Source organism: Colius striatus, chromosome 18 (assembly GCF_028858725.1).
Source record: "Colius striatus isolate bColStr4 chromosome 18, bColStr4.1.hap1, whole genome shotgun sequence".
NCBI lineage: Eukaryota > Metazoa > Chordata > Aves > Coliiformes > Coliidae > Colius > Colius striatus.
This window is the reverse complement of record NC_084776.1, coordinates 7,973,475-8,000,207: the sequence shown is the minus strand read 5'-3', so window position 1 is coordinate 8,000,207 and position 26,733 is coordinate 7,973,475.

Here is a 26,733-nt window from a genome sequence, read left to right as displayed (position 1 = left end):
TTACAGCCTTGCTACCATTTTAATGTTGTTTTGCATCTGTTGTACTTCAACTTAGAGAGTAAATGTAGTGGGGAACATCTGTTTTCTGCTGCTAGCTCATGCGACACTCCCTGGCCAGTGATTTCCGCTCTGTTACAGTGGGTTGCAATTATTTCAATTACCCTTGCAGGGACATCTCCCTGCAGCAACAAGTCCCAGTCCTAGCCCAGCTTTTTGAGCAGATTGGAGGTGACTTCACTGCCAGATTAGCTTAATGCACCCTCACAACCCCTCTCACGTCAGAGCTCTGCTCTTGCTTCCTCTCCAAACCCCAACCATTCATCTGTTACTTGGTGGGCTCAGTCACCTCACAAATAGGAATGAAAACAAGGCAGAGACATTTACATTCTTCTTTACTTCTTTAAGACCAATTATGCACCCTGGGATGCCTGGAGCCCTGGGTTGGAGGATACATGTGGAGACAGATGATATTTAACCCAGGGTACTGAAAGAGTTGGCTGATATTACCAGGAACTCTCATGTTACCTATCAATGGTCCTGGGAACCTGGAGAAGTCCCAGTCAACTGGAAGCCAGCAAATATTATTCCAGTTTTCAAGAAGGGCAAGAAAAAACAGACTGGTAATTATAGGTCTGTCAGTCTCACTTCATTACCTGGTGAAAATATGGAGAAGATTACTCTAGGAGTTAGTGAAAAACACTTGAAAGACAATGCAGCCATTGGACAAAGACAACATCTGTTCATGAAGGGACACTCATGCCTTGCACTACCTTACTATCTATCCTTTTGTAACAACATTCACAGTGGTTGATCTTTATTGCTGGTGCCTGGTGACTTAATGCACAGGAATGGCTCAAAGCAGTGACAGGTGAGGTTGATATTGACTGTGATGAAGTTTTTCACCGAGAGGGTGGTCAAGCACTGGAACAAGCTCCCCAGGGAAGTGGTCATACCCCCAAGCCTCCACACAGAACTTTTGCAACACTTAGATATATGATTTAACTTTTAGGTTGCCCTGAGTGAAGCCAGGAGTTTGCTTCTGTGACCCTCATGGGTCCCTTCAGACACTCTGTGATGTTCTTCTCCCACTTTACAAGTCATTGGCAGTACAGCTTCCTGCAAATGAAGCAATATCGTTCGCTTTGCACTGAGGGAGGGCTTTTGAAGCAGCAAATCACTCATCCATCTCTCTCAAGACTTGAAAACAATAAAATTAGCGTCTCCATCCTGACTGCAGCCAAGCCAACGCGTTCCCAACATCTCCAGCACATCCAGCATCTGCCAGGAGAGGGCTCCCAGCAGCAGCCCGCTCCCACTCTGTCTGCTTCCCAATCACCTACAGACGAGAGGCTTTGCTGGAAACAAACTCGTTTCTGAAATGTCATACCCAAACATGTCTGTAGTTTGGATCTAAACCCGTGATCTCATTGTACCGTCTCTTTCTGAATCATGTGTCCATCCCCCCCCTCCTTTCAAATGTATCACCTGAAGGATGTGTAAAACAGACATTTCATTCACAGAGCTGCAGTAGCTTTCAAAGGAAACACTGTCACCGTGTCAGAAGAGGCAAACTGCATCACAGAGAAGGAAAGTGGCTAACTCCTGTCTGACCAAGGTCGGGAAGTGGCTAACTCCTGTCTGACCAAGCTCATACGATGCATTTCCAGCAGTCTCGGATGTGAAACCAAGGTCTCCCAGTCTGTCCAGTACTCCATAGCTGATGTTCTCCAGAGAGCTGAGCAGAAGGCTAACACTGTGTCCTTTACCTTCTCATCCACTTCTCTGCAGTTCCCAGAAGAGCATCTTTCAGCCTGGCCCAGTCACTTGTCTGGATATGAAAAAAAATGGCATGAATGCAGCCAAAAAGCATTTTAAATCACTGCACAGAAATGGGTACAGACACAGTGCTCCTCATTCTGGTTTCAGCTATTTCAGGTAATACTGAATCAAGATAAACTGGCACAAAATCATCTCCTTGCCCAGGGTAATTAGGGTTGTGGAGTCATACCAGGTCTGACTCTGAAAGCAGAGCTCAGACAGAGTGTTGGTGAGACATAGTGGGGGAGCCAGGCTGTGGCTGTGCTGAGGAAAGCAGAGGAGCTGTCAGTCTGAGGTTGCATTCCCAGCAGAGAGATGGTAACACAGATCACAAAGGTTATCACAGATCTTAAAGCCCAGCTAGGCTTCATTTGCAAAAGCAGATGCTTTTCCAACACCTGCCTCAGCTAGCAGCAAGTTTCCTCCAGAGGAGACATCCCTCCTTTCTCTGACAGCTCAGCTCTAAACTGCCTTTGTCAATCCTGCAAACATCACATATTGAAGAAATCCAGCTGCAAAGGACTCTGCTCTGCAGCCACCTCGAGCACCAAAGCAGATGTGGAGAGACCTTCCTGCAGCCATAGAACTTACTTTCTACACAGTCCAGGGAGCCTGTAGCCAGATCCTTTCCTGATTCACTGCTCCAGTCCATCTTTCCTCATCAAGCCAAGCTGCTCCAGGTTGGTGATGCCTCCCCATTGCTGTACACCAACACTAAGCACGACAGTTTTCTGATTGCAGGGCTCTCTAAACAGTACTACACCACAAATAACTGTTAGTAAACAGCATCAGCTTGAAAATGCACCAGGAACACCACCCTGCTCTGCACCAGGAAAATCATTCTCTTCTGTTTACGGAGGAGAGCCAGGGCTACACAGGTTTTTTTAACCATAAAGGCAACAGAAGGCTCTTAGTTTATTTAGGTCAATTAACTTCAGCTTTCAAATTAAGTTCTCATCTCATTTTACAGACAAGCTGTAAGCAAAGCATAAAAAAGGGTCAGCTGAGGAAAGCACAGCCCAGGATTTCTAGACCGTTAAGTAATTTAAACCCAAAGGGTAGAAACAAAACTGAGATCAGAGAACAGCTTACAGGTCACCTAACAACGTCTGTGGCTTCACAGACCTGCTTTTCCTTTGCTCTGTGCACCAGACTTCCAGGCCAGAATAAGACAGAAAAAAAGCAGATATAAAGAGCTGCGCAGAGAAGCCATTTGTGGTGCACAACACCACGTTTTATTGGCCTCACACACCCGGGAGTGATGCTCCATATTCTTGAGTGCCATCTACTGGCATTTTTATCTCTTTGCTATATATTAAAGGCAATCCCAGTGTTAAAAGAACAGTCAGGTTGCATTCAAGAAGTTGAAAAATGCCAGAATCTAAACTGCACAGATAACCCAGGCCCAGTCCCTTGCACAGATGCATCACAACACATGTAATATGATCACAAACCACTTCCTGCAGGAAAAAGCCCCTTTTTGTACACCAGATGGATAGTGATCTCTTAATGAGCAGTTATTCAATATTTTTCTTTCCCCTCATCATTCACTATGTAGCCCTGTGTCCTGTGTATGGCATGCTATTGAAGTCCTGGTCTAAATAATGAGCTATTAATTTTCTCCTGGGCTTTCACAGCATTTATTATCACAGCATCTGAGTGGTTTGCAAACATTAATTTGCCTTACAGCAGCCCTGTAAGGAAGGGTGGAACTAGTCTTGTACAGATGGAGAACTGAGGTATGGACAAATTAAAATCAGAAGGGTACCATGTGGTTGGGTGCTCAATTTGAGATGCAAAAAGGCCCCCTTTCCTCAGAGCTCTGCAAGTCAAAGCTTTCAGCACTTAGAGCACCACTCCGACAGCCTCCACACTCAGCTATGAGCCCACAGCTTTCCCAGTCCCATCTGCCATAGCAGCTGGGAACCCAGCAGTGCTGGGGTTCATCTGAGATGAAGTTTCTCTGCATCTTGTCTAGTGAGTCTGCTGCAGTCATCCAGGCTGCCTTATGAGCTTCAATGCTTCCCTCTGAGATGTTCATCCCTCTCCCTGGACTGCAGAGACAGCCAAAAACAACTGCTTCAATTTTGAGGCAGCTAAAATGATATGCTATGGATCATCCCAAAAATCATCTCTTCTTTCTAACACAACCCACCAAAAAACCTTCAGCTTGCCAGAGGTGTGTGAGACTTGCATCAGAAGACCAGAAATCATGACAAAAATACATCAGAGGAGAGAGGAAGAGCATCACAAACAGACTGGAGTCCTGCCACCAATAAATTGTAGTCCCTGTTGATTCAGAAGAGCCCATAAATACAGCACCGTGGAAGACAACAAAAACCTCATCCAAATTTCCTGCACAACTGGTACAGAGAGAGAAAAAAAAGCACTCTCCCACCTCCAAATCCAGTGGGCAGCGGAACCCAGCCCATACCAGCAGTTACACCAACCCCAGCCCAGGAGAGCAGTGCCAGGATGTGCCCACCACTGCAGTCTGTCTGTATCTCTGCAGCTAGAAGAGACCCAAAACACAATCAGCAACTTAGAGATGAGAAAAGGGAAAGGATAAATCCCTTCTTGACACCTCTTGCTCCCCATGCAGCTCTGACACCAAGCTGTAGTCTCCACGGCCACCCAGGAAAGCAACTGCTCACAGTCAGTGGCTGCCCAGGAGCATAGAGCTCAGATTGAGCTGCTTCATGTCACCACAGCATTTTCACTGGAGATTTTAATTCCTCTGCTCTGGGGCTGATGCATCATGTCAGCCCAGTGCTCTGTAAAACCAGCCATTCCTTCTGCCCTGACAGGGAGATTTCCCAGACCCAGATCACTATCTTTGTTCTGCTCTGCACACCCAGCAGAATTACAAGACCATTTAAGGGAGCAGCAATCGTTACTTTATGTTGTATTGAGAGAAGGAAGCACTGCTTATTCACATCAAGACAACATCATATTTCTTTTCTATTTTCCATCCTTTCCCATCCCTTACTTCTCTTATTTGCATTTTTGATCAGACTGGTACACCAAGGAAATGCCTTCAGGGAGCTGCTGTAACAGTGCCGAGGTCTTTTTTTCCTGGGCTGAATCAATTAATTTACACCTCTGGGAATAAACTGATTTTTTTCCTGCAATGTGCACAATTACTCCCAGTTTTCATTTGTAAGAGAGGAGAAGGAGGCTTTGAAGTGCAAAGTCATATGTGCAAATCATCATCTCCAGCAGTGAAAGCTCCCTCCACGTGCTCTGATCCCAGGTGAGGCAGCATCTTACCTGTGCAGGAAGGACTGCTGCCTCTCCCATGCCAACCTGCCCATGCTGAGCCATCTGGGCTCATCCTCACCCCCAGGCCCCGGTGCTCAGCGATGGCTCTGCCAAAGGAGACGTATAGGATGGCTCAATATGAGACCCCATTATCCCCTGCCTTCCCAAAGCACAGCAGCACCCCACAACCTCAGCTGCATGGCTGGTGTTCCCCTCCTGAAGCTCTTTCTGACCAACCTCCACTAGTCCCACTGCCCAGCTCAGTTCTTTTAGACTTCCATTTCATAGCTTGTGTCTGCAAAGCTTTTAACCACATCCCCAACATGAAGCACAGCAGCAGTAAAACCTGTCATGGGGACTGTCTGCAGGTTCTCAGGCTAATTTGCTGATTTAAGGCTTTTCAGACCAACTGCCTCTTGTATCATTACATTTACACTCATTTTCTTGTTTGAGTGCTTAAACATGGACAAAATCTCTCCCTCCCTGGCAGCTGGGAGTTAAGTCCTTTCTCACAAACATTGGAGATCTTTTCTTCCTCTTTTCTTGTATTGAGAGAAGCCTGGTGGGACCTAGTGCCTGATCAACCTTAAGAAGGTCCTTGTAGGTGCTTCAGATAAAATGCTTTTCAGGCCTCCTGGCCAGCAATCAGATTTTGCCTTGCACAAGAGCTGAACCACCTCTTCTCCCTACAGCCCATGCACACAGAAAGCAACAGTGCTTTCAGAAATGACCACATTCATTAAGATTATTAAGCCTATTGTGTAATAATCTGCAGATGTGAATTCTGCTGATTAGCCACACATACTGTCTCCCAGTTGTGGAGTGGGTTGTGGAGGCTCCTTCCTTGGAGGTCTTCAAGACCCACCTGGACATGTTCCTATGCGACCTGATCTAGGTGACCCTGCTTCTGCAGGGGGGTTGGACTGGATGAGCTCTGAAGGTCCCTTCCAACCCCTACCATTCTACAATTCTATGTGCTTCCTACCTGAACTGCTCATCTCCCAATGTTCTTCCTTCTCAGACACACTGACACCTTCCTCCTGTACTCTCCTAGGCACAGGAAGCCTTTACCACCACCCACAGCCATCTGAACCACATCTAGCAGGCAGCAGGGAGCTGCCAAAGGCAAGGTACTTCAAGAAACATTAACATCAAACTCCTCAAATTGGATTCAGGACACTCGTGCCAGTTTAACTATTTCTTTTAATTACTAACTTGCTGACACTCACTAGGTTTATCTAGGGGCAAAGATGCCTCAAAAGAAAGCGTGTCCTGCAAAAGCATTGACCAGGGGAACTGAGATAACTCTGGCTGATAAACTTGAGGGTTTTCTGATGTGACTTCCCTTCTGGGCTTCCCTTTCCCTCTTGCTTCTTGCTCGAAGAAGCATTTCAGGATTTTTGAGGACTGTTGGGATCTTTCCCTGGGAAGATCTTTTCTGCACCAAGGAAGCTGCTGACACTAGCCTGCCCAGGGGCTGCAGAGGTGCTGGCAGATGTGCCTCAGTTTCCCTCAACATGCACAAATGACAGTCACACCACAGCAACATCTCCAGGTGCAGAGTATCTTTTTCCACCCCAACCTCTGACAAAACAACTTACAAATCAAGTTCTTCTCGGCCAAACTCCCTGCACAATGTCTAGGTTGAACTCTGTAGAAAATAGTTAATTAATCTCTCTTGCTGCAGCCTAATTCTCTTTTCAACATGTGGCTGTCACTTCCCTGTCATCACAACTGATTTACAATGGGGTTTAATTAAATCCTCCGTACATTATTCAGCATTCTCTGAAGACAACACCAAAGCAGCCAAGGGTATTTAAAATGTCACCTGCTGAGACGTATCATCTCCTCCTAAATAAATATGACAGTGATCAAACTTTGGCTAATTACAGTGACTTCGTTATTTGTTTGTATGTTTTAATATTTAATTGCTTTCGTGTTCATCCAATTACAAAGCAACAGCAAATAGAAATTAACTTTTTATCAGCGTGTTCCCAGCCCAGCTAATCAGCACTTCAAAGGCCAGACACAATAGGAGGCCATCCAACCTGAGAGAGCTTTACAATATATTCTCTGCTGAATGGACCATTCTATTAAATTAAGGGAGAATTGTGTTTGTCAGTGTATTCCCAGCTCCCACCCAGATTCCCTTTATGTGGCCATTTATGGGCCTTGTTGTAGCATCCTTGCAGCAGGATAGTAAATCGTTTGCATTGCTCCTGCCCTTGTTCCAGTGCTGCTGAGTTCTGCTCTGCAGCTGCCCAAGGAGAAGGTGGATTGCCCTGTGTCAGCAAAAAATAGTGGGGAATTGCTTCTCTTCCATGGGTGGTGCCTTGGGCAGAGGAGACACACACTATCTGGCTGCCTTGCACATAGGGAGCAAAGGCAGTATCATGCAGAACATCCCATCCCAAGTTGCCTTCTAGGCTAAACAGCCACAGAAGTTAAACCAGGCTATTTTCCCCCTCAAAGCTGAAGTTTCTGATGCTGTTAGCACCAGCACAGCTGCAGCAGAAATGGGAATGCTCACAAGCCACAGGTCTGCAATAACTTTATTCTCATCCTCCTTCCTGTGCCTGTTGTAATTAGACTCAGCTTTACAACAGGAGTAGTTATTCAGCCTCCCACCCACACCGACTCTGGGAGATCTGCACACTGTCTAGTAACTACCAGGGGAAAACAGCAAGAAAAGCCTGAGGATATACAACTGATAAACAGGATTGTTTATGCCAGCACAACAATCTTGCCAGTGACCAGCAAACTATTTATATTGTCAGAAATCTGATGTACAAAACAAAAGGTTAAGTGCAGCTGCTTTCCTTCCACAAATCTCCCAGCAGAAATGGAAGCTTGCTGCAGACAAAGTGATTTAGGGTCAAAGAAAACAGATAAATAGCACATATGCCAAACATCAGAGGATAAATACCATCAGACAAGCACATGCATAAACGACCCACATTAAAGAGAACTGATCTGCATTGTGTGTGTCCTGCATTTCATCACATCACCCCATTATTATTACTCTTTTTAGTTGCCACAATGGAAGCCTAGACAAGAGATCAGGAATTGTTCTGCAGTTGAACATGATTTCAGGAAGCAGTCTACATAATAATGATCATAAAGCAAAAACTCCTTGTTTAAAATATTCAAGCAAAGCTATGCCTACATAAACTCAGGCCAGGCAGGAGAGCTTTCCCTTGGAAGCATACACAAGTGTTATAATGCTATGGCCCAACCTTGCCTTGTTTTTCAGAGTTTATAAGAAGTCTCTCTTTCCATGTACACACAAAGAGAATAAAGAAAAACACTTGCACAATTGAAGATTAGACAACTAGGGAAAGTTAATTTAAACATAAGAAAAAACTCTTTCACTGTTTCAGTGAGGGAGCCCTGGCACAGGCTGCCCAGAGGGGTGGTGGAGGCTCCTTCCTTGGAGGTCTTCAAGACCCACCTGGAGATGTTCCTATGTGACCTAATCTAAGTTGACCTGCTTCTGCAGGGGGGGTTGGACTGGATGATCTCTAAAGGTCCCTCCCAACCCCCACCATTCTATTATTCTCTGATTCAATGATTCTTGCCACACATACCACCATTCCTTAGGCAAGTTGTACTCAACCCTCCAGGCAATAAGTGAAAACCTCAAAAAGCAGATGGTAGAAGCTGCTGTGGTGACCATCACACCTCAATTTCACCCTTCTACCCAGATCTATTACAGCAAGACCATGCAAAGAAAAGTTAAAGATAATATAGAAGACCTACTTCTCCAAACTACACTGAAGCAGCAAGAGCTTATCTTTGATCCTGGAGCACCAAGAGATCCTCTGAGTATAGAGGCACCATCTTCCTGAAGAGGTTGTTGCAACACAACATTACACATAAATTGTCATAGTGTATAGAAAGCTTTACTCTGGGGAAAATAATCAGATGGATTTACTTTCCTAAAACAGAGAGAAACTATCTTTTTTTCCTCCACTGAGAAAAGAGCTGTTGTTCAATTTTAGGCTTATCTCATGAAGTATTAAATGAACAATGAAAAAATGTTTGAAATTCTTTGATTTTATTGAAATTAAATATTTAATCTGACCCAAAACATCCTTTTGGAACTTTTTTTGTCACTGAGACAGGCTTCATTTGAGAAATCCAGACTGGGAGGTTCTCATGCAACCAGGAGACCCAGAGGCCTGGCTTCAGCAAGGCCTCAGTCACCACACGGACTTGCTGAAGGTTGTTTTCTTATTTTTTCTCTTCCACAGTGATATGTTTCATTATAAGATCCATCCATACCAGGCTCACACCAAGAATGAAGCTGAAATAACTTCCATGGGGATCTTTAAAAGGGCAGCGGTGGCGAGGGAGAGGTTTAGGGCTGGAAGAGAACTGGGAGAAATGCATATGAAGACAGACAAATGCTTTCCACTCTGATAAAAATCTGAGCAGTTTGAAATCTATACACAAAGTCTTCAACCTCAGCTGCCAGGGGCACAAGAAGGGCAACAAATAAAACCCCAAACACTTCCAGTTGGAAATGTTTGGCATCACAGAAAAGTCACTTTTTTCAAAGTCAACAGGAATTAGCCCAAAGGCTTAAAAATGTTTCATTCCAGACAGACTCCTGAGATACAGACCTTTCAACAAGGAAACTAAAAAGAAGAAAATATGCTGTTTTTCCTGGCCAGTGCTGATGAGGCCTAAAGCACTGCTCTCATCCCACAACAGCGATGGGGACTGAGGCATCCAAGCACTGCAGTGACCCTACTGATACCAGTAGAGGGTTTTAACGTTGGAAAAAAACCACATCAGCTCATTCCTAGCAGATTCCTGCTTTGAATCACTTCAATATCCTTTGACCTTAAGGGGGGGAAAAAAAATTGGAGAAAGTCCTGAAGTCATGATTATATCACCTTCCAACGTGCAATTTATTTTCCTCCCCCAGCTTGGAGTGAATTTGTATCCTCAAGCTTAAGAGAAGTGTATTTGTCCAACTCTAGCCGAAACACAAAACCCCAGGCTCAGCTACCAAAACCAGCTTGGAGCAAATCAAAGGTTTCAGCTGGCACAGCCTGTTCACTTTATAACTCACTGGAATTTGGGATTGTGATTGATCATCCTCATTTCAGCCAAGAATGGTACCAACATTATTATTATTACAATATCTAAACCTTGAATGCTTTCCAGGGTGGCAAAGACAACTCCCAGTCAGTTTTATTGCTTAGTTTCTGCATTTTTCAGCTCTGTGATATACGAGGTGATGGAGTCCAGGGCATACATCCAGACTTCTGAAGCTGTCACGTCATCAAAAGGAATAACTCCACACTGGGGACAGCATGAAAAAACCCCACAAAACTAGGCCTCACATCTCTCTGGTCCCAGGTTCTTATTACCAAGTTAAGTTTTAAATTGGGTATTTCATATCAAATCCCAGACCCCAGAGTCAGAAAGTTACAGGAGAGCCTGAACTTTCATTCACTAAGAATCAAGTTTCTAACCTTCATGGCTGCAGAGGAATATTTCAAAAGGCAACATTGAAGGCTGCAAATTCAGTAGGGGGAAAAAAGCCCAAAAGTTTTATGATAATGAAAAGGATACTTATGATGGTGAAAAAAATTCAATAGGAAACTCAAAAATGAAATGCTAGCATGAAAAATGGATTGCACCAAGACATCTGGGATGGGCACAGAGGTTTGGTAACTCCTGGCCATGCAGGGGAAGGAGCAGGGAAAGCAGCCTCAGGCAGGAGGGCATCAGAAAAGTCACAAACAGGGACATGGAGCAAAGCTGTCCCACAGTGTCATTCCATTGCACAGCCTGTGGGAAATGTGCAAACTAAGTTGACTTGCTACTCATGTGTTTCCATCCCCTCTTAATCCTGTTCAGGTTTCTTAATTAAAGCAAAGAGGATAAGGTGTGGAGAATTGCTTTGTCCAATTACAAAGATCAGGAAAGTTTTTCAGATCCTTTTGGCCTGACACAGGTGTGTTTCTGCTATACCCACATTCAGCTGCCCAGAAACCACAGCTCCAGCCTCGTCCTTTATCATTAGCCTCAGTAAAGGAAGCCTCTGCTTCCCTCCCTGTCTTGGCAGCCTTAGAGCTGCCCAAGCACCACCATGAGCAGATCCATCAGGTCTTCCAGCACAAGCCAAGCTTCTGGATGAAGACAATGAGGGTATGGTGGATCATTAAAAGCATACTGACATGCACATCGTGTGCAACATGGCACAAAGGCTAGATCCTGGGAGATCATAAGCAACCTCAGCAGCAACTGTGCACCAGCTAAAGCTCAAAAGATATTCAAGAGCATTGGGCAACTCCAGGAAGCCACTAACACCCTCCAGCATCAGCTTCTAATGGTGCTCTGTGCCACACCTCAGAAGGAAATGCTTCCAAAAAAAATAGACACCAAGCCACAGAAAAGGGGATCAGCTTCCATCACACAAAATACAGAGAGAAAAAACCCCAAGTGAGTGGTTTGCACAAAAGCACTGCATTTGCAATTCTGATTCTCTAATAGGAAATAGCTCCCAACTGGGGGAGGGGTAGACAGGAAATATTACAGCAATGTTATTTTGTTACACTAATTACCAATAATGGCACATACTAGGCTACCAACCACAGTCAATTCATTTTGAAAGCTATATAATAATGTTTAGGATAAAGAATTAATTTTTATAGCCACTGAAGCAGATTTACTTGTACTGTAATGCAGATTTATGACAAATTAAATGTTTTAACTCCAGAGGCTCAGCAGGACTCAATGGGAGGCACGTCCTGTTGCAAGGAGGGAATTTCAGTAGCTTCAAGGCTCACATCTTCAGGTCATGAGTGCCCAGACCATTATTAGCCCTTTAGCACACACACATTTGGATAAACCCACCCTCAAGGACGAGTTCAGACCCACAGTGTGAACATGAGCAGGATCCAGTGAGGGACTTCCATTGGGCCAACTGATTGGGAAAGGTTCAGTTTTGGGGGTTTTATTATATGGTTTTAAAAGGTAAAATTTCAGTACTACAGGGTTTTTTTCCCAGTGTAAAGAGAACTCTATAAAAGATTCATAAAGTGAAAACTTTGAAGTACAGTCAAGAAGATGCACTCATTAATTTACAGGAACATCTCTGGTGTCAATCATTGAATATGAAGTGATTCAAAGTGTCTCTTCCATGCAGGAGCAGTGTTGTCAGGCTGGGACTGATGTACACGTAGGTGAGAACAAGGCTGGGCCTGAGCAGGACACTGAGTAGAGAGAGTCCATCTTTAGCAGTGCTTCAGACACAGAACAGGGACTGAACTTCACTTCTAATTAGGACCAATATTCAAACTTGAGCCTAAATGAATCTGTTTAATAGTGGGATCATTTCCATTTCTTCCCTCTTCCTCATCAGCATCCATGACTAGAGCCATCACTGGCTGGATGGGAAGTCTCCGTGACTTTTTTTCTCCTGCAGATGTATAAGCTGGGCTGATCTTGAAAGAATTTTCCCCAGAACCTCAGGTGCTGGTGGTCCAGTGGGCTGAAGCCAGGAAAGGAACAGCCAGGCTGAACTTCACATCTTCCAGTGGGAGGGGATGAATTCATTCTTTTCTGCATCTAGGGAAGGAACAGCCACTCTGCAGCCATGTGCCTGGGGACTCTCAGAGCAGATCCAGAGTGGCTACAGCAGCTGGTGGAAGCAGAGATTTGGCTTTTTGGGATCCCTCACTTTTCCTTTCTTTTTCCCCTTCTCATTTTTTTGTCTTCTCAAGTTTCTGCAGAAGGATTTGGAGCCAGCACAGGGAGCCCCAAGCTGAGGCAGAGTGAGAACACATGGTAAGGAGCTACACATATCTAATGTACCACACCAAGGGACTTATGAGGTGACCCTGTGATGGAACCTTCATCCCTAATAAAACCCAACAGGAAACATTTCTATTTACTCAGCCCTGAGAAATGTCCTAATCTTCATCCTTGAAAAGAGGCCCCAGCCTGCCAATCCAGCACTTGACATTGCTACCCCCTTTAAAAATCCCACACTTAAGCCTAAATTTTCCAATAGCTTCAGTGACAACTGGCAGTCCAAGGCAGGCAGGAGGGGCTTGCAGGGTTTAACACCATCCCTGCACCGTCTGATCTCTGTAGGCACCAAACAAAAACCTACTCAAATTCCTCAGAAGAAAGAACAACTGAGCTAGAGTTGCACCAAATCCTCTCCTGGCCATATCTCCATGGGCCTCACACACACACACACACAACATTGCAAGGAGAATTTGCATTGTTCTTCAATGACACTTCCAGAGATCCCACTGCATTAAGTTTCATCCTGGGAGAGAGATGCAGAGGGAGGAGAGTCATTAGCTTATCCCTTACGCCTGGTGAGGAGGAGGAGAGAGGAGGGGTTTGCCATGCTAATTCTGCACAGGCTGATCTCCCAGCAAAGCTTTACTGTGCTCCAGGATAAATGAGACTTTCTTAATGCTTTCCCCACTGCAAATAGACAGGGAGCCTGCACCATGCAGCTTACACTGCCCTATTCATCACAGCATCCCAACTGTAGGTAGCACAATTACAGCTCATTATCAGCAATTACCACCACTGAGCTGGTAGGTGTGTTTCCCCAATAACTTTCAGCAGCTCCAGAGCTCTTTGAGGGCTTCTCCATGCAGAAATGCTGAAGGAAATCACTCCTCTGCCCAGCAGTCAGATCCTCCTCCAAACAACTGTAACCATCAGGCACCACAGTGCAATCATCAGAAACCACTAGGAAAAATATCACCAAGAGCACCAGCAAAGCACCTGGTAAGGCTGGTTGATGGAGAACCTGCTTGGAGCAACTCTTCTTTCTTCCTTTTGCTCTTCAAAAAGCCTATGCTGTGCTGGAGCCTGCATCCCACCACCCCTCCCTCCAAACACATAATGCAATTCATACACTCCCCCCGCTGCCTCAACACCAAACTGTGTGTACAGTCCCTGCTTTTCCCTCAAACACAGCAGCAGGCTGAGGGATGGACCCTTGGAGAAATTCGTATGCCAGCATTCCCACTATAGTCATTTTATTCTGTCTTTGTAATTGTCTGATATTACATTGTTCCCTGCCAGAAGATTAATTAGCTAGTCTTACCCTCCAACATACCATCCCTCTGCAACCCTCAAGGAAGCTGGAGTGGTGCCAAGTCGTGGGGATTTGCTATTCTGGCTGGCAGCTGCTACTGTCGCTGCAAGGGGGGGGGGGGGAAGAAAAAAAAGCCTCCTTTTGTCCCCAAACAGCAGTTGCTGTGCCAACTGACCCCCGTGTGCCCGGCCCTCCAAAGCACCACGGCCGAGGTGGCCGAGTCCCAATGCCACAGGGAGGAAGAGTGGGGGCACAAATGGCAATTTCAATAAATAAATCGAGCAAAAAAAAAGCCAACCCCCCCCAACCAAGTCCAACCACCCCCCACACCCCAACACCCTGCCTGCCCTAATTACTCACGCTCGTTAGGCTCGGCCGCATTGCGTATGCGCGTCACGGGGCCAGGGCGGCAGCCGTGGGAAGGGCGAGGGTGAGACAGCATCTCACACCCCACATCTCACCCCAGGGCTGCCTCTGTGCCCTGTGCCAGGAGGAGAGGGCAGGGCAGGGCGAGCATGGCAGCCGTGTGGGCTGTGGGGGGGAACGGGCACCCCAAGCAGGGCTGTGTGCCGCAGCCGCTCTTGGCAAGGAGCCCGGCCGGCACCACCGTGGAGCTGCTGCTTTTGTTCCATCTCCCTTTCCCTCCTCACACACACACACATTGAGTCTCTCCATCTTATCTTAAACATGGTGCCCAGGCAGATGGGATCTGCATGGGTATGTGTACACGTAGCCATGGTCACTACAACACTGAAAGCGAGCTGTGGGGGCACACGAGGCTCCCCTTCTCCTTTTGGAGAGTTCAGAGTTAGGGAGATGAACTTAAGAACAAATGCACCCATCTAAATTCCAATGCACACCACCAAAGCCATGCTGACAGACCTGCTCTCTCTAGTCAGTCCTCCAGAAGTTGTCTTCTCCACAGCCATTCATGTTCACTGGTGTATGTGCTGTTTTGCCCCAGCAGTGCTGCAGAGCTGCCCAGGCTGGCTCTCCAGCTACAGCCCCCAGCAGAGCCATGGCATGGGGCATTTCAGCAGAGGAGTTGCAATGAGGCAGCCAGGAGCCCTATACCACTGACAATGACACCTACGAGCAGAGTAGGGAGTACTGGACCCCCTAGAGCCTGCCCAGCACCAGCACAGAATGAACCCAGTTGCTTTGCCTCCCATCCCTTACCAAGCTCAAAAAAAAAGGGCCAATTTGTGATATTTATCCCTCTCTTTAACACCAAGTGCAGCTGTTGCAGCAGCTCACCTTCCCCTCAGCACAGGGAGCAGCGTGGTGACGCAGGGCTGTGCTCGCTGGGCACGGCAAGCTGGGATGGAACCACCCATGATGGGGCTGCAGGAAATGATCCCTTCTTGTCACAGGGGCTAATTAAGCTCCTCCACTAAGATGGAGGATCCAGCCTGTGTGGGCAGCCGCCTTCCCTGGCAGCTCCCCCCCTCCTCGGGTGCTACGGAAACGGGAATTAAGCGGTGATGAATGCACTATTAATTAATGAAGACCCAGATGAAGGGGGTGGGTGGGAGGCAGGGGGTCTTTGCTCTGTGGAAATTACTCAAGGAGAAGCTTGCTGTAAATTTGCTGCTTATTGGGGTTCTTTTTTCCTCACCAGAAAGCATCGGGAGGGACCTGAACACCCAGGCGATGAGACTGACCCGCCAGCACCAGCCACCCTCCATCAGCCAGACACCCAGGGGAAGAGCAGAGCTCACAACACTGACAGGGAACAGAAGCAGCACCCGCAGCTCTGTGCCACCATCTTCTTCCACTGCAGAGGCTGAGTACAAAATCAATCTTGCACACTCCAAAATGGCTGTTTGGGAAGGTATTTCTGCTCTGGGGAGGTGAATGGGGAAGCTCAGGGCAGTTGACATCAGGGGATGCTACTTCTCATTTTGCCCATCCAGACTGTTTGCATGCATGATTAGCTAATATATTGTTTCTTTAAAATAAACCAAGGTGGCAAAGCCCATTGTTGTGCTTGGATTTGCTTTCCTCACCCACCACCTACCACCCAGAGAAGAGGAAAGACTTAGCCATCAATTACAGACAGCTGGGTTCTGGAGAAGGGAAACAAATGGTTAAAAACTTGTAAGTGACTGTGCTGCATGGTGCTCTTTGGAACATCCAGACTCCCCAAGGAGCTGGCACAGCAGAAAAAAGCCAGTCCTCATCATGCAAAGCCCTGGTGCAGCTCAGCCTGCTCCGAGATGAATTTTGGGTGGGTGCTCAGGAGCTCAGGTTGCTGGGAATGCTCAGCTGGTGGCAGTGGGGTGTAGGAATGGGTGAGCTGTGAGCTGCAGAGCCCACATGCAGTGAGAAGTGCTCAGCTTCTCCCCACTGCATGACTCGCCCTCCTGTGGGCTGGCTGTGATTTCAAGTCTGTTTTCTGTCTTGAGGCTGGAGACAGCTCCCCTTGAGACAACCACAACTTTGTTGCACCAACAGCAAGGGCAGAGAGATTCAACTGGAGACCCCATTGAGATATCCCTAGGCTAACAGGACAGGTATGGTCATTCCCTGCTCCAGACATGCTTCAGACATCCCCAGGGCACCCTTGCCAGATGTTGAATCTGAGAGCTGACTGTTTTCTACCTCCTCTCACCACACACACACTCCTGGGACCAAGACCCAAAGATGTGGCTATGCTTCAAGCCACTCCAGAGATTCATCTCTAGTTTGGCTCCAAGCATCCCTGCCTCCCAGGTTATGCTTTGCCACTGTTTAATGTAGCCACCAAAAAGTCTTCACTCAGAGCTTCTGCTCCATATAAACTTCATCCTTTCCTCCTTTTTCCTGCTACAGGGATAATCCCTCCATAGATTGGCATCACAGCAGCTGCTGCACCAGCAACCTGGCTGTCATTCTTTCCATCAACTTCCTCTAACTCCCACCACCCAGGGTGTGTTATTTATAACATCTCTCCACACTGACTTTTCCAACACAACTTTTTCTTTGGTTACTTGCATTTTAAATAAAAATGTCAGCCTATGTGAGTGACTGCCCTCATTACAGTTCCAGTCCCCTAATTAATATCTGCTAGCTTTGGCTTGTACACCAGAATGCCCCAATCCAAAATACACAAGACTGTCAGGTTACTTTCCAAACACAAATGCTTGCCTCAAGGAAAGAGCCACGTTATCCAGCTTACTTCTATACAATCTTATCATAACCCCTACTTTCAAGGCCTTAGAGAAGGAAAGCTCATCCAGCTCAGAGACTGCTAAGAAATCAAAGAGGAAAACCAGAGGAAAGACAAAAAGAGGAGAAACAGATCTCCAAGAGAAACACCATCAGGTGCAGGGCACGCTTTCTTACACCCACTGATTGAGCCTGTTTAGGAAGAATCCTCCCAGCAGCTCCCAAGCAGGTTCCTCCAGAGCACACACACTTCCCCAGCCCATAGACAAGGAAAGTGAGCTGACTACAGCATCTCCCAATCACATCAGTAACCACCTTCCTTTCTGGTATGATGTTACTGCAGTGCACAGAGAAGTCTGCACAAGTGAAAAGAAAGCCAGAAGTCCCAGGAGTGCTTATTTAATGATAAACAACAGACATACTGGGGTGTGCAAGAGACACATCAGGGTATAAGTGTGTGGGGACTACTCCTGTACAGTCCAACAGCACTGAGTGGCAGTGCCCTCAGCACATCTGAAAGCAGCAGGTTTAGAACTGATTAAAAAAGGAAAAGCCCTGTGTAAACTTAATGCATAATTAACTTGAGAAATGCACTCACAGAGACATTATTGAGGTCATGAGAGCATTAGAGCCACAAAACCAACTCCATTGGTATATGAAGGATTGAGAACATCCACTGTTAGCTTATTTGAATACTCATCTAACACAGGATAAAACCTGCTGTATTCTAACCAGGACAAGCCTTCCCTCCAGGTAGATTATAGCAAGTTTCTTACATCTTCAAAGCATTTGATACCAATGGCCAGAAAGAAGGCCCTGGGCTGGACAAGCCTCTCTGAGGCTTATAATCCATGTCAGGTCTCTAGCACACACTAAAGGAGGAATATTTGGGTGGGACACAGGTCTGCAGGAGCTACCCTTGGCTGTCATTGTGCTTAGTTGAGGAAAAAAAAAACAGCCCTTAAAGGAATGATTCATCTCATCTCAAGTGCAATCAGGTGAATTGTCCTTGTGAGCTGCCAGACCCAAGGTGACCTAGCCCCACATGTTGCCCTGGCCAGCACAGGCACATGGGAGATGCTTGGAGGTAGTCCCTGGGCTGTGCATGCACACACCCCCAGGAGCCAGTGGGCTGTAGGGCTGTGAGTATTTTTAAGCCTTTACAAATCTGGGCAAGGCTGCACAGAAGTCTCACCCTCTCCATATCCACCAGCCCCTCCTACACCCCTCTCAAAGCCCTGCACTTTCCTTTGCCCCTTCCCTGACTTCACATCACTGTCAAGGTTTCTCATTGCAGAGGCACCTTTCAGACCCACCCAGCTCTCCTGACTGGTGTTTGGGATTGCAGTGTCCCAAAGACCTTCTTGATGCCAGTTCAAATAAGAAAAAGAAAGCCTGTTGTTTGCCAAGCTATGTGAGTGAAACACCCAGAGGCCTTGCCCTCCTCTCCCTTCCTGGCTTGTGTACAACCACAGCAGCTGTTTCCACTTTTAAAAACCTCATGTTAAATCAAGGCTTCTCTTGCCAAAATCCAGCAAGACACAGGCTCCACAAAACATTTCAGAGAGATTGAAAGCTGCATTCCCTTAGGCTGCCCTCTCTCAGCAGATCATCATCTAAATACTTGAGGCTCCCTTTGGAGAGAGTCAATGATGGCACCAGCAGCCATCCCAGTGTGGCTGCAGATCTAACTTGGCTATCATTGCTCAGTGCCCAAAGGTCCCTCATGCACAGCATCTGCTGGGGATCACTGCAGCACTCAGAGGGGTTTGCTGCAAGGGACTCACATAGGACAAGAACCCTCATCCCCACTTTGATGCTTCTGGGGCACTGCCCACTGCATCAAAGGTAGAGACAAGGCAGTGCCAGGCTGTTTTCCCATTTCAAGCTGTTTTGCTGTTCCAAGCAATCAAAAAAGTAATAAAATAGGATTACCAAATAGTTAATTTTACAGCTAATTTAATGATATTTTGATATAATAAGCTTGGACTCCTCATATTTGCAGAAAGCAAGTATTTTGGAGCCTTGGGCTTCCCTTGGCAGCAGTGCCTCTGCCTTTTCAAAGGCCAGAAAGGCTCACTTGGGAAGGAGGGAGGCTATTAGACCATCAGACTCCAGCAGATATGAAAACACCAGGTGGTTAAGGCTCCTGACAAACACAGCAGCAATGACAACACAGAACATGTTCAGGACTAGGTGAAATCAAGACTGATCCAAGCTCAGCTTTCCATTGGATTCATCCTATCCCATGGCATGGACTTGTCTGCTTCAACAGGACAAGGCAAGTGGAGTCCCCTACTTTTCTCAAAGGCCTGGGATTATCCCACCTATTCAGTGCATTTAAACCCTCAGCTCCAAGAACAGGGCAGGTGTACAGAGGAGGTGCTGGCCCTTGGAGTGGGAACACAGCAGCCTTGTAGCTGCAGGGTCCAGCAAGGAGAGGGACTTGGATAACGAGAGCCCAGGGAGCCCCTGGCTCACAGACCTGCAGTGATTATGGCAGTCAGGGCATGTCCTCAAAAGCCTCCAGGAAAGTCAGGTGTCCATCTGGTGCCATTAATGCCCAGAGTCTGTACTTTCCCTGCAGGAAATGAAAATCTGGAGCAATCTGGTCTTTCAAAGTGGCAAGTGTGCAAAGTCCTGCAAAAGCACAACACTTGTCACCCATTTCAGCTTTGATTCCTTCACCCTCTTACATGGGGCCTCCCTTTACATTCACAAAGGTTGTGGGGGTTAGCTGTCATCTAAATGTACAAGTACCAGTGAAGAGCCCTGACAAGCACAACAGCCAACACCCCTCCATTTCACTGACAACTGGCTGCTGGTAGCAGCCCAGAGCCTCTCTGACATGCAGTTCCCCCACTTACCACCAAAACCTCCCTTCCTCAGCTCACAGAGGTGCTATAATTCATACCTGTCATTTGCAACAGTCATTGGCAGCCCTGGCAAAACCATTCAGCACTGGCAGGGATGTGAGGCCCCTCTGCCACCTCCCTGCCCATACACAGCACGTTCCTGCCACCAGCTCACTCACCATGTGAGACTGAAAATGAAATGCAGCTTTATTTGCTTTGTGGGGTTTTTGAAGTGACATCTTACATGCTTCTTGGACAGGGGAGGCTACCCAGTCATCAGGTCACTGTGAAGATCTGATTCCCTAGAGAGACTTTTCTTTCTTTCTTATTAAAACAACCACTACAAAGACACTTGGAGACATTGTTCCCTGTTCACATGGAGAAAAACTTGCAATCTGGGGTTTATTGAATGCCACACAAGTGTCATTCATATTTAGAACCTGTAAACAAGTGAGAAAAGAGGAAAAAAAGCACTATTTCTCATTCTGAGCATGGCTCAAGCTGGCCTCATACAAGAGGACTGATTTCCCAGACCCAAGGGCATTCATTTCACACCATCTGCCCACAGGTAAGTCTGAGCCTTAGCAACTCCCCATGAGCTGGTGCATCACCCAGCCCCTGCCAGGCTCTCACCAGCTTGCTCCAAGATGGTTTCAGTACCTTGAACACTCACAGTTGGAAACCAATTTTGAGCCTCCTGTCATTTCTCTGCTTTCAGCTCTGCTGGTGTATTCCTTTGGTAGTGGTCTGTACCTTCCTCTCAGACCTTTTGATTCACCTGCACAACATCCCTAGCAAAACTGCTAATGCTCTTAAGCATCCCACTGGGTAAAGTCCATCCCTTTCCAGGGCTCCAGTCCTGCTAACACCCTGACTGTCAAGCTTATCTCCATGGAGATGTGCCATTGCCAAAGCAAACTGACACACCAGCCTTGGAAAGCTTCCAGAAATCATCTGCTCCTGACTTGAGCAAATGCAAGGAGAAAACAGAAATCTCACCCAAGTAACAAACACTCATTTTCCCATCTCAGCACCAGCACTCCAGGCTGCTCCCCAGCTTTGGACCAGCTTCCTTTAAACACCTCTGCCCTTCTCCCCTCCTCTCTCTTAGAGCACAAGGAACTTGCCTGTCTTTTGCAGACAATTGCAGCACACTTCAGCTTCCCTGATCCAGGTTGCAGGCAAGACTTGGTGCCACTGACTGTGCATAGAGACTGCAGATTGTTTTTCCAAGTGACCACATGCTGCCAACCCTGCCCTGGATTTCCCCTCAGTGTCACTTCAGCATAGAATTCAAACCTCAACACCCTGCCTTCAAAGCAGCACTTGGTGGGTGACCCATACCCATGACAGGTCCTGCAGGATAACAGGGAACAGATAGCAGCAGCTGGACTTTGGGCTTGGCACAGATAGCACTGCTCAGGAGATGAACATGTTTTGTGTTCACCTTCCCCTGGAGATGGCCATTCTCATTTATACCTCTAAACACATCACTTGTTCTCCTGAGCAGCCTTTGCAAGTTAAGGAGGAGATTGTTGCAGCTTGGGTTCATGCTGCTGCAAGTCTTGCAGAGGCATTTTACACTCTGAGCTGTGGCAGAACTCACTGCTCAGTGCCTCCTCTCAGGGCTGTACCTGTTAACCAGCCACATAGAAAAGCACCCAGCAGGGAACAGGAGGGAGGACTTGGGCCAGGATCTCTCCTCTACATAAAATAAGAGCACTGCTAAAGCAGCCTCCCACCACACAGCAATCTGCTGATCCACTGGGTCCTTGTTCCTTCATCAGAGGGTCTTAAACTCACTGAGATCAAGGGCTCTTTCATTGCTCGTTCCCAAAAGCCAAGAAGCAGCTGCAGATACACTGTGAACACTTCGGAGGAAAAAAACATTACAGCATCTAAAGGTACTTTAAATGATTTAGATACAAACTTGCCTGTAATAAGACATCTATTTTTGGTTAATCTCTTAGTTGCAAATCTTGAAACTCTTGAACCTGCCTCAGGCTACTGTCAGCAGCACTTCATTTAACACTGCTTATTGGGAATAACTGCTATTTCCCACTGTAACCTCCCAACCTCTTAAAAAGTCTCTCTTATTGCTTTGCCCAAACATATTTGCCTTGAGGATACAAAGGGTGGTTTTATTTTTTCCTCACTGAGAACTGTTAAGATGATTTGAACAAGCTGAATCAGAAGAGACCTCTTCCCAGGCAAAGCAGCCAAGACTCAAACACTACCCCTGCGATACTCAGGGCGCGACTCTTTCCGAGCATCTATTTGGGTTATGAAATCAAACAGCTGCACTTTGATCACTCCTCACAAGCAAAGAAGTCAAAGGGCAGGGGAGGGTGTTCATCCCTCAGGAAAGTCCTGTGGGGCCTACACCTGGGGGAAGATGCCACCTCCCCTGCCTGCACCAGGGATGTGGGGACCGTTGCTCCATTATGTGCCGGTTCAAAGCTCTCTGTGGACCCTGCTGGGGGTTTAGCCCCACCAATGCATCACTCATGTCTCAAGACCAACCACCCTTCTATTTTTAAGAGGCTGCAGAGGCATGGTGGGTGCTGAGCTGTGCAGTGCCCAGGCACTGCTCCAGCCCATCAGCCCTAGAACTCACCCATCTCAGCAGGTTTCATTTGAAACACAGCCACTCAGAACACAGGCAGTTGGATCCTAAATATACATAGCAATGGCTGTAAAGATGGGTTGTCACAGCTCCAACCCCAAATATGGGTGGGAAATGCACTAGCACTGAAGCAGGAGTGATGCCCATCCTATTCTGCCTACACTAGAAGCAGCATTAAGCAACTGCCCATTTTGTTCCCAAGTAGCAATCACGTGTGTCCCAGGTAAGAGCAGCAGTAGAGAAGTGTGAGAGCCCTCCACACACATCTGGTAATTATGGTACTTCTAACTACAGTATAGGATTTTTCAGCCCAGTTCTGTCTGGGACAAACAGACCCCTGTGCAGGTTTGCAGGTCCCATCAATAGTGCAACTGCAGTTACTGTCTTTGTTCTGCTCAATGGGAAAAGATCTGGTCACTAAGTAGTATTGAGCCACATAGTGCAGGACACAGAGAAACAGGGGGCCACAACTCCAAAGAAAAGGGGAGGGTTGATACTATGATGGCTCAGAACAGACACAGATCTGCCTTGGGATCAGCTTCAGTTCCCACCAACATGCCTGAGAATGTAGTGGAGCACCAAGGGATCTCAGCTCAAAAGGGCTGAGGCACACTGCAATCCACCTGCAGCAGGTCTCAGTCTGAAGTTTTACTGCAGAAAAAACAATTGAGGATGAAATGTGTGTACATATAAGCTCTGCTTAAATAAAAGTGTGGCTGTCTAAGCTCTGGCTGTTGAAGGAACCTGCCTACCACACACATATACTCTGGTTTTGGAGGAATGAAACCCACCAATCCATTCAGTCTCTGCCAAACCACAACCAGCACAGCAAGAATCAGCACGCTGCCTGCAAAGCCAAATTGGTATCAAACTCAGAGGGCTCAGCTTTGACACACCACAGCTGCTGGAGAGCTGCAGAGGCCTCCCCTGTGACTTTCCAGCTCATGCTAAAAGCCTTTTCTTCCCTGTCTCTCCCTGCTCTCTACTTCTGCTCTGGAGCTAACTCTTGGTCTAAGCTCAGGTTGCAGATAAGAAATATTCCACTAGATTTAAAACCAAACAAACTCTTATTCCCCCTTCCTCTTAAACATCCCACTTTGCATAATCAAAACCAAACACTCAAAACCCACTTCATCCCTACTTGAGGCAAAGCACAGGCAGCGAGGTACCTGCAGGGCCCCAGGCTGATGGAGAAAGCTGGACAGGAGAGCAAAAAGTGACATTTGCACTAAAAGCAACATAAAAACTCACTCAGCCTGTTTCTTCACCCAGGGCAGCTCCAGCTCTTGCAGAAGTTGCCAGCAGGACAGGGCAGCTCAGAAGAGACCAAGCCCTAAGGACAGGGCTGGCTCAGGAGCTCCAGGGGAGACCAAGACCCAAGGATAGAGCCATCCTGAAGCAGATCAACCCCCACACCTCGTGGCTTAAGGCACAACTTCTCACCCAACATACTCCCAGCCTCATTCCTTCTGAGGGCCAACAGCTGCTGCTTTTAAGCCCTCAGGAGAGTTTGGGAGTGGAGCACCTGCAGCAGCAGCTGATAACACTTACTGCTAATTTTGCACCAGGAGAGGAGACAATTGTGGGGCTGCTCACCTGGTTCCCCAGTGCTTACACAACAGCAATAACACCATCAGGAATCCCTGGAGCTGGGGGGTAGCTGGAGCCTTGGGGTGCCTCAGCCCCCCCAGTCTGCCTCTGCTCGCAATGAGAAGCACCACAGTGGCCTTGCAAGTGCCTGAGGTGTGCAGAAGACATCCTGAGCCCTTTACCATACCACAACTAGTATCTTTGTGCCCTGTCTCTCCAGCAAATCTTGCATAGCCCAGCATGCTTTGTGGCAATACAGGAACCCTTTCCTTATGGTGCTACAGAAGTCCACATTGCACAGGCTCTGAAGCTGACATTTAGGATCTAAAGCTGTCTGGCCTGACTCATAAGAGCAAAAAAAGCTGTTTAAATCATCTTTCTCCTGGAGCAAGAAGAACTAAGAGTGTGCCCTGCTAAAAATACAAAAGCTATCATACTGAGGTAGGGTTAGGTAACGAGACCAGAGCCTCGTGTCCCAGCTATGGCTGCCAGAATGACCTCAAATCTGCCCACCCCTCCTCCACACCAGGCTGCAGAAGTGCTCAGAGAAGGAAAGATCAAGCATCTGACGCACCTCTTTTCCTCCACAGGACAGAAAATAGGTTTAATGTCTCCTTCTGCAAGTGCCATTGGAGACAAGCCATCGCAGCCAGAGCCAGGAGAAGGAGCACAGAGGGACACAGTGGGAGAAGGGCTGCTCTTAGGGTGCAGAGGCACCTCTAAGCTCTTACCTTCACCCAAAGCTGGGTCCCTCAGAGGCAGCTGTGCTCAACATCCATAAATAATTATAGCAGGACAGATGGTCATTAAAGATGCTCCTTCAACCTCCTTCCAAATGCTTTGGATGCTCATCCATCAGTCAGTTTCCTCCTCTGCTAGATGAGCTCTCTTCCATTTTGGGGAGTTTCAAAAGTCATTTGCAGACATCTCAGCTTGCTCAATAATTTTGTTCCTTATTAAATATTGTTAATGATGGAGTTTTAGACTCTCAGCCATACATCCACTTTCTGTCCTAGAATACATTTTAATCTGTCCTCCCTCTTCCTTCTCTTCAGGTCTTTAAAAAACAATGGCCTGGAATATAAAAAGGAAAGCACCAAATAATTGAAAGGAGCAGCTAAAAACAGAAGGGAAGGAAACCTGAAAAAAACCCATGGTGATTGAAAAGTTCAATAAAATTGGAGGCAAGAAGGGAAAAGTCCCATTTTTAATGACAGGGATGATGAAAAAGGTTTTTCCAGCTCAGTATTTTTAATATGAAAAATGTCAACAGGCTGTAATTGTGGTGCCAGCCTCTTGCACTGGCCTGTGCTGTATCTCATTTGTGCAGATCAGCTGGCCCCACAGTCCTGCTTGGCAAAGTGCTTTCCAAGAAAATGCTGTTCAGACTTCCCCCATGCACTGGGGCTACACTTCTGCACAAGCTGTCACTGGTGAAAGGGCTGTTTTCCCACCACAGATCCAGCTCCCACCTCTGCAGCCCATCCTAGAAACATCCCCCCCCATTCCCCTGTCCTTGTTTTAACTGGCTAGAGTTGCATTTTCTCCTCTCCACTCATCCTTGTGTTGAATCTTGTCAAGGCCTAACCAACGAAACGTTGAAACCAATTAAATTGTTTGTGGGGGAAAAAAGTTTTCCAAAGAGAGAAAGCACAAAAAAGGTGATGGTTTACAGCAAGCTGTAAGCAAAAACTGGGAGACTGGAATCAAAATGCTTATGCAGATGAAGCTTCAACAGTCATTTTCACCATAATAATGAGCACATACATGATTAATGACAATATTTATCCTCATCACCCACTGCAGCAAGTGAATATTGAATCCAAAGTCCATGTGAAAGCCCAGCCTCTCCTGATTCCTCACCTACCTCCTTGTTTCCTTGGAAATCTCTGAACTTTACAAGTGACCTGAGATTTGGCTCTTTGGGGCTGATCTAAGGGCCACACTGGCTCTTGCTGGCTCTCTGCATAAGCACCACACCTTTTGATCCCGTAACCGTCGTCACTTGGGACCTACAAGGTTTCTTAGATAATCCCTGCGAGTCAGTGCTTTGTAAGTCGTCTCACTTTGATATTCAAGGCAGAGCTGGACAGCCCACACATGAAAAGACAGCCTTCCCTTTCTTCCCAGGCTTAATTTCATCTGCAAATTAAACACATCGAGACAGATGTTTATAGAGGAATGCCCCGATGCCCCCAGGAGGGACGTGGAGTCTCCAGTGGGTAATTTTGCTTTAGGAATATGATTTTAATCTTGACTTTCTTCTGAGGCTGGTGGCAGGAGAAGGGCAGGGAATGGGATGGCTGGCTGCAGTGTTTACCTCTGCACCCCCACAAATAAAGCCTAGG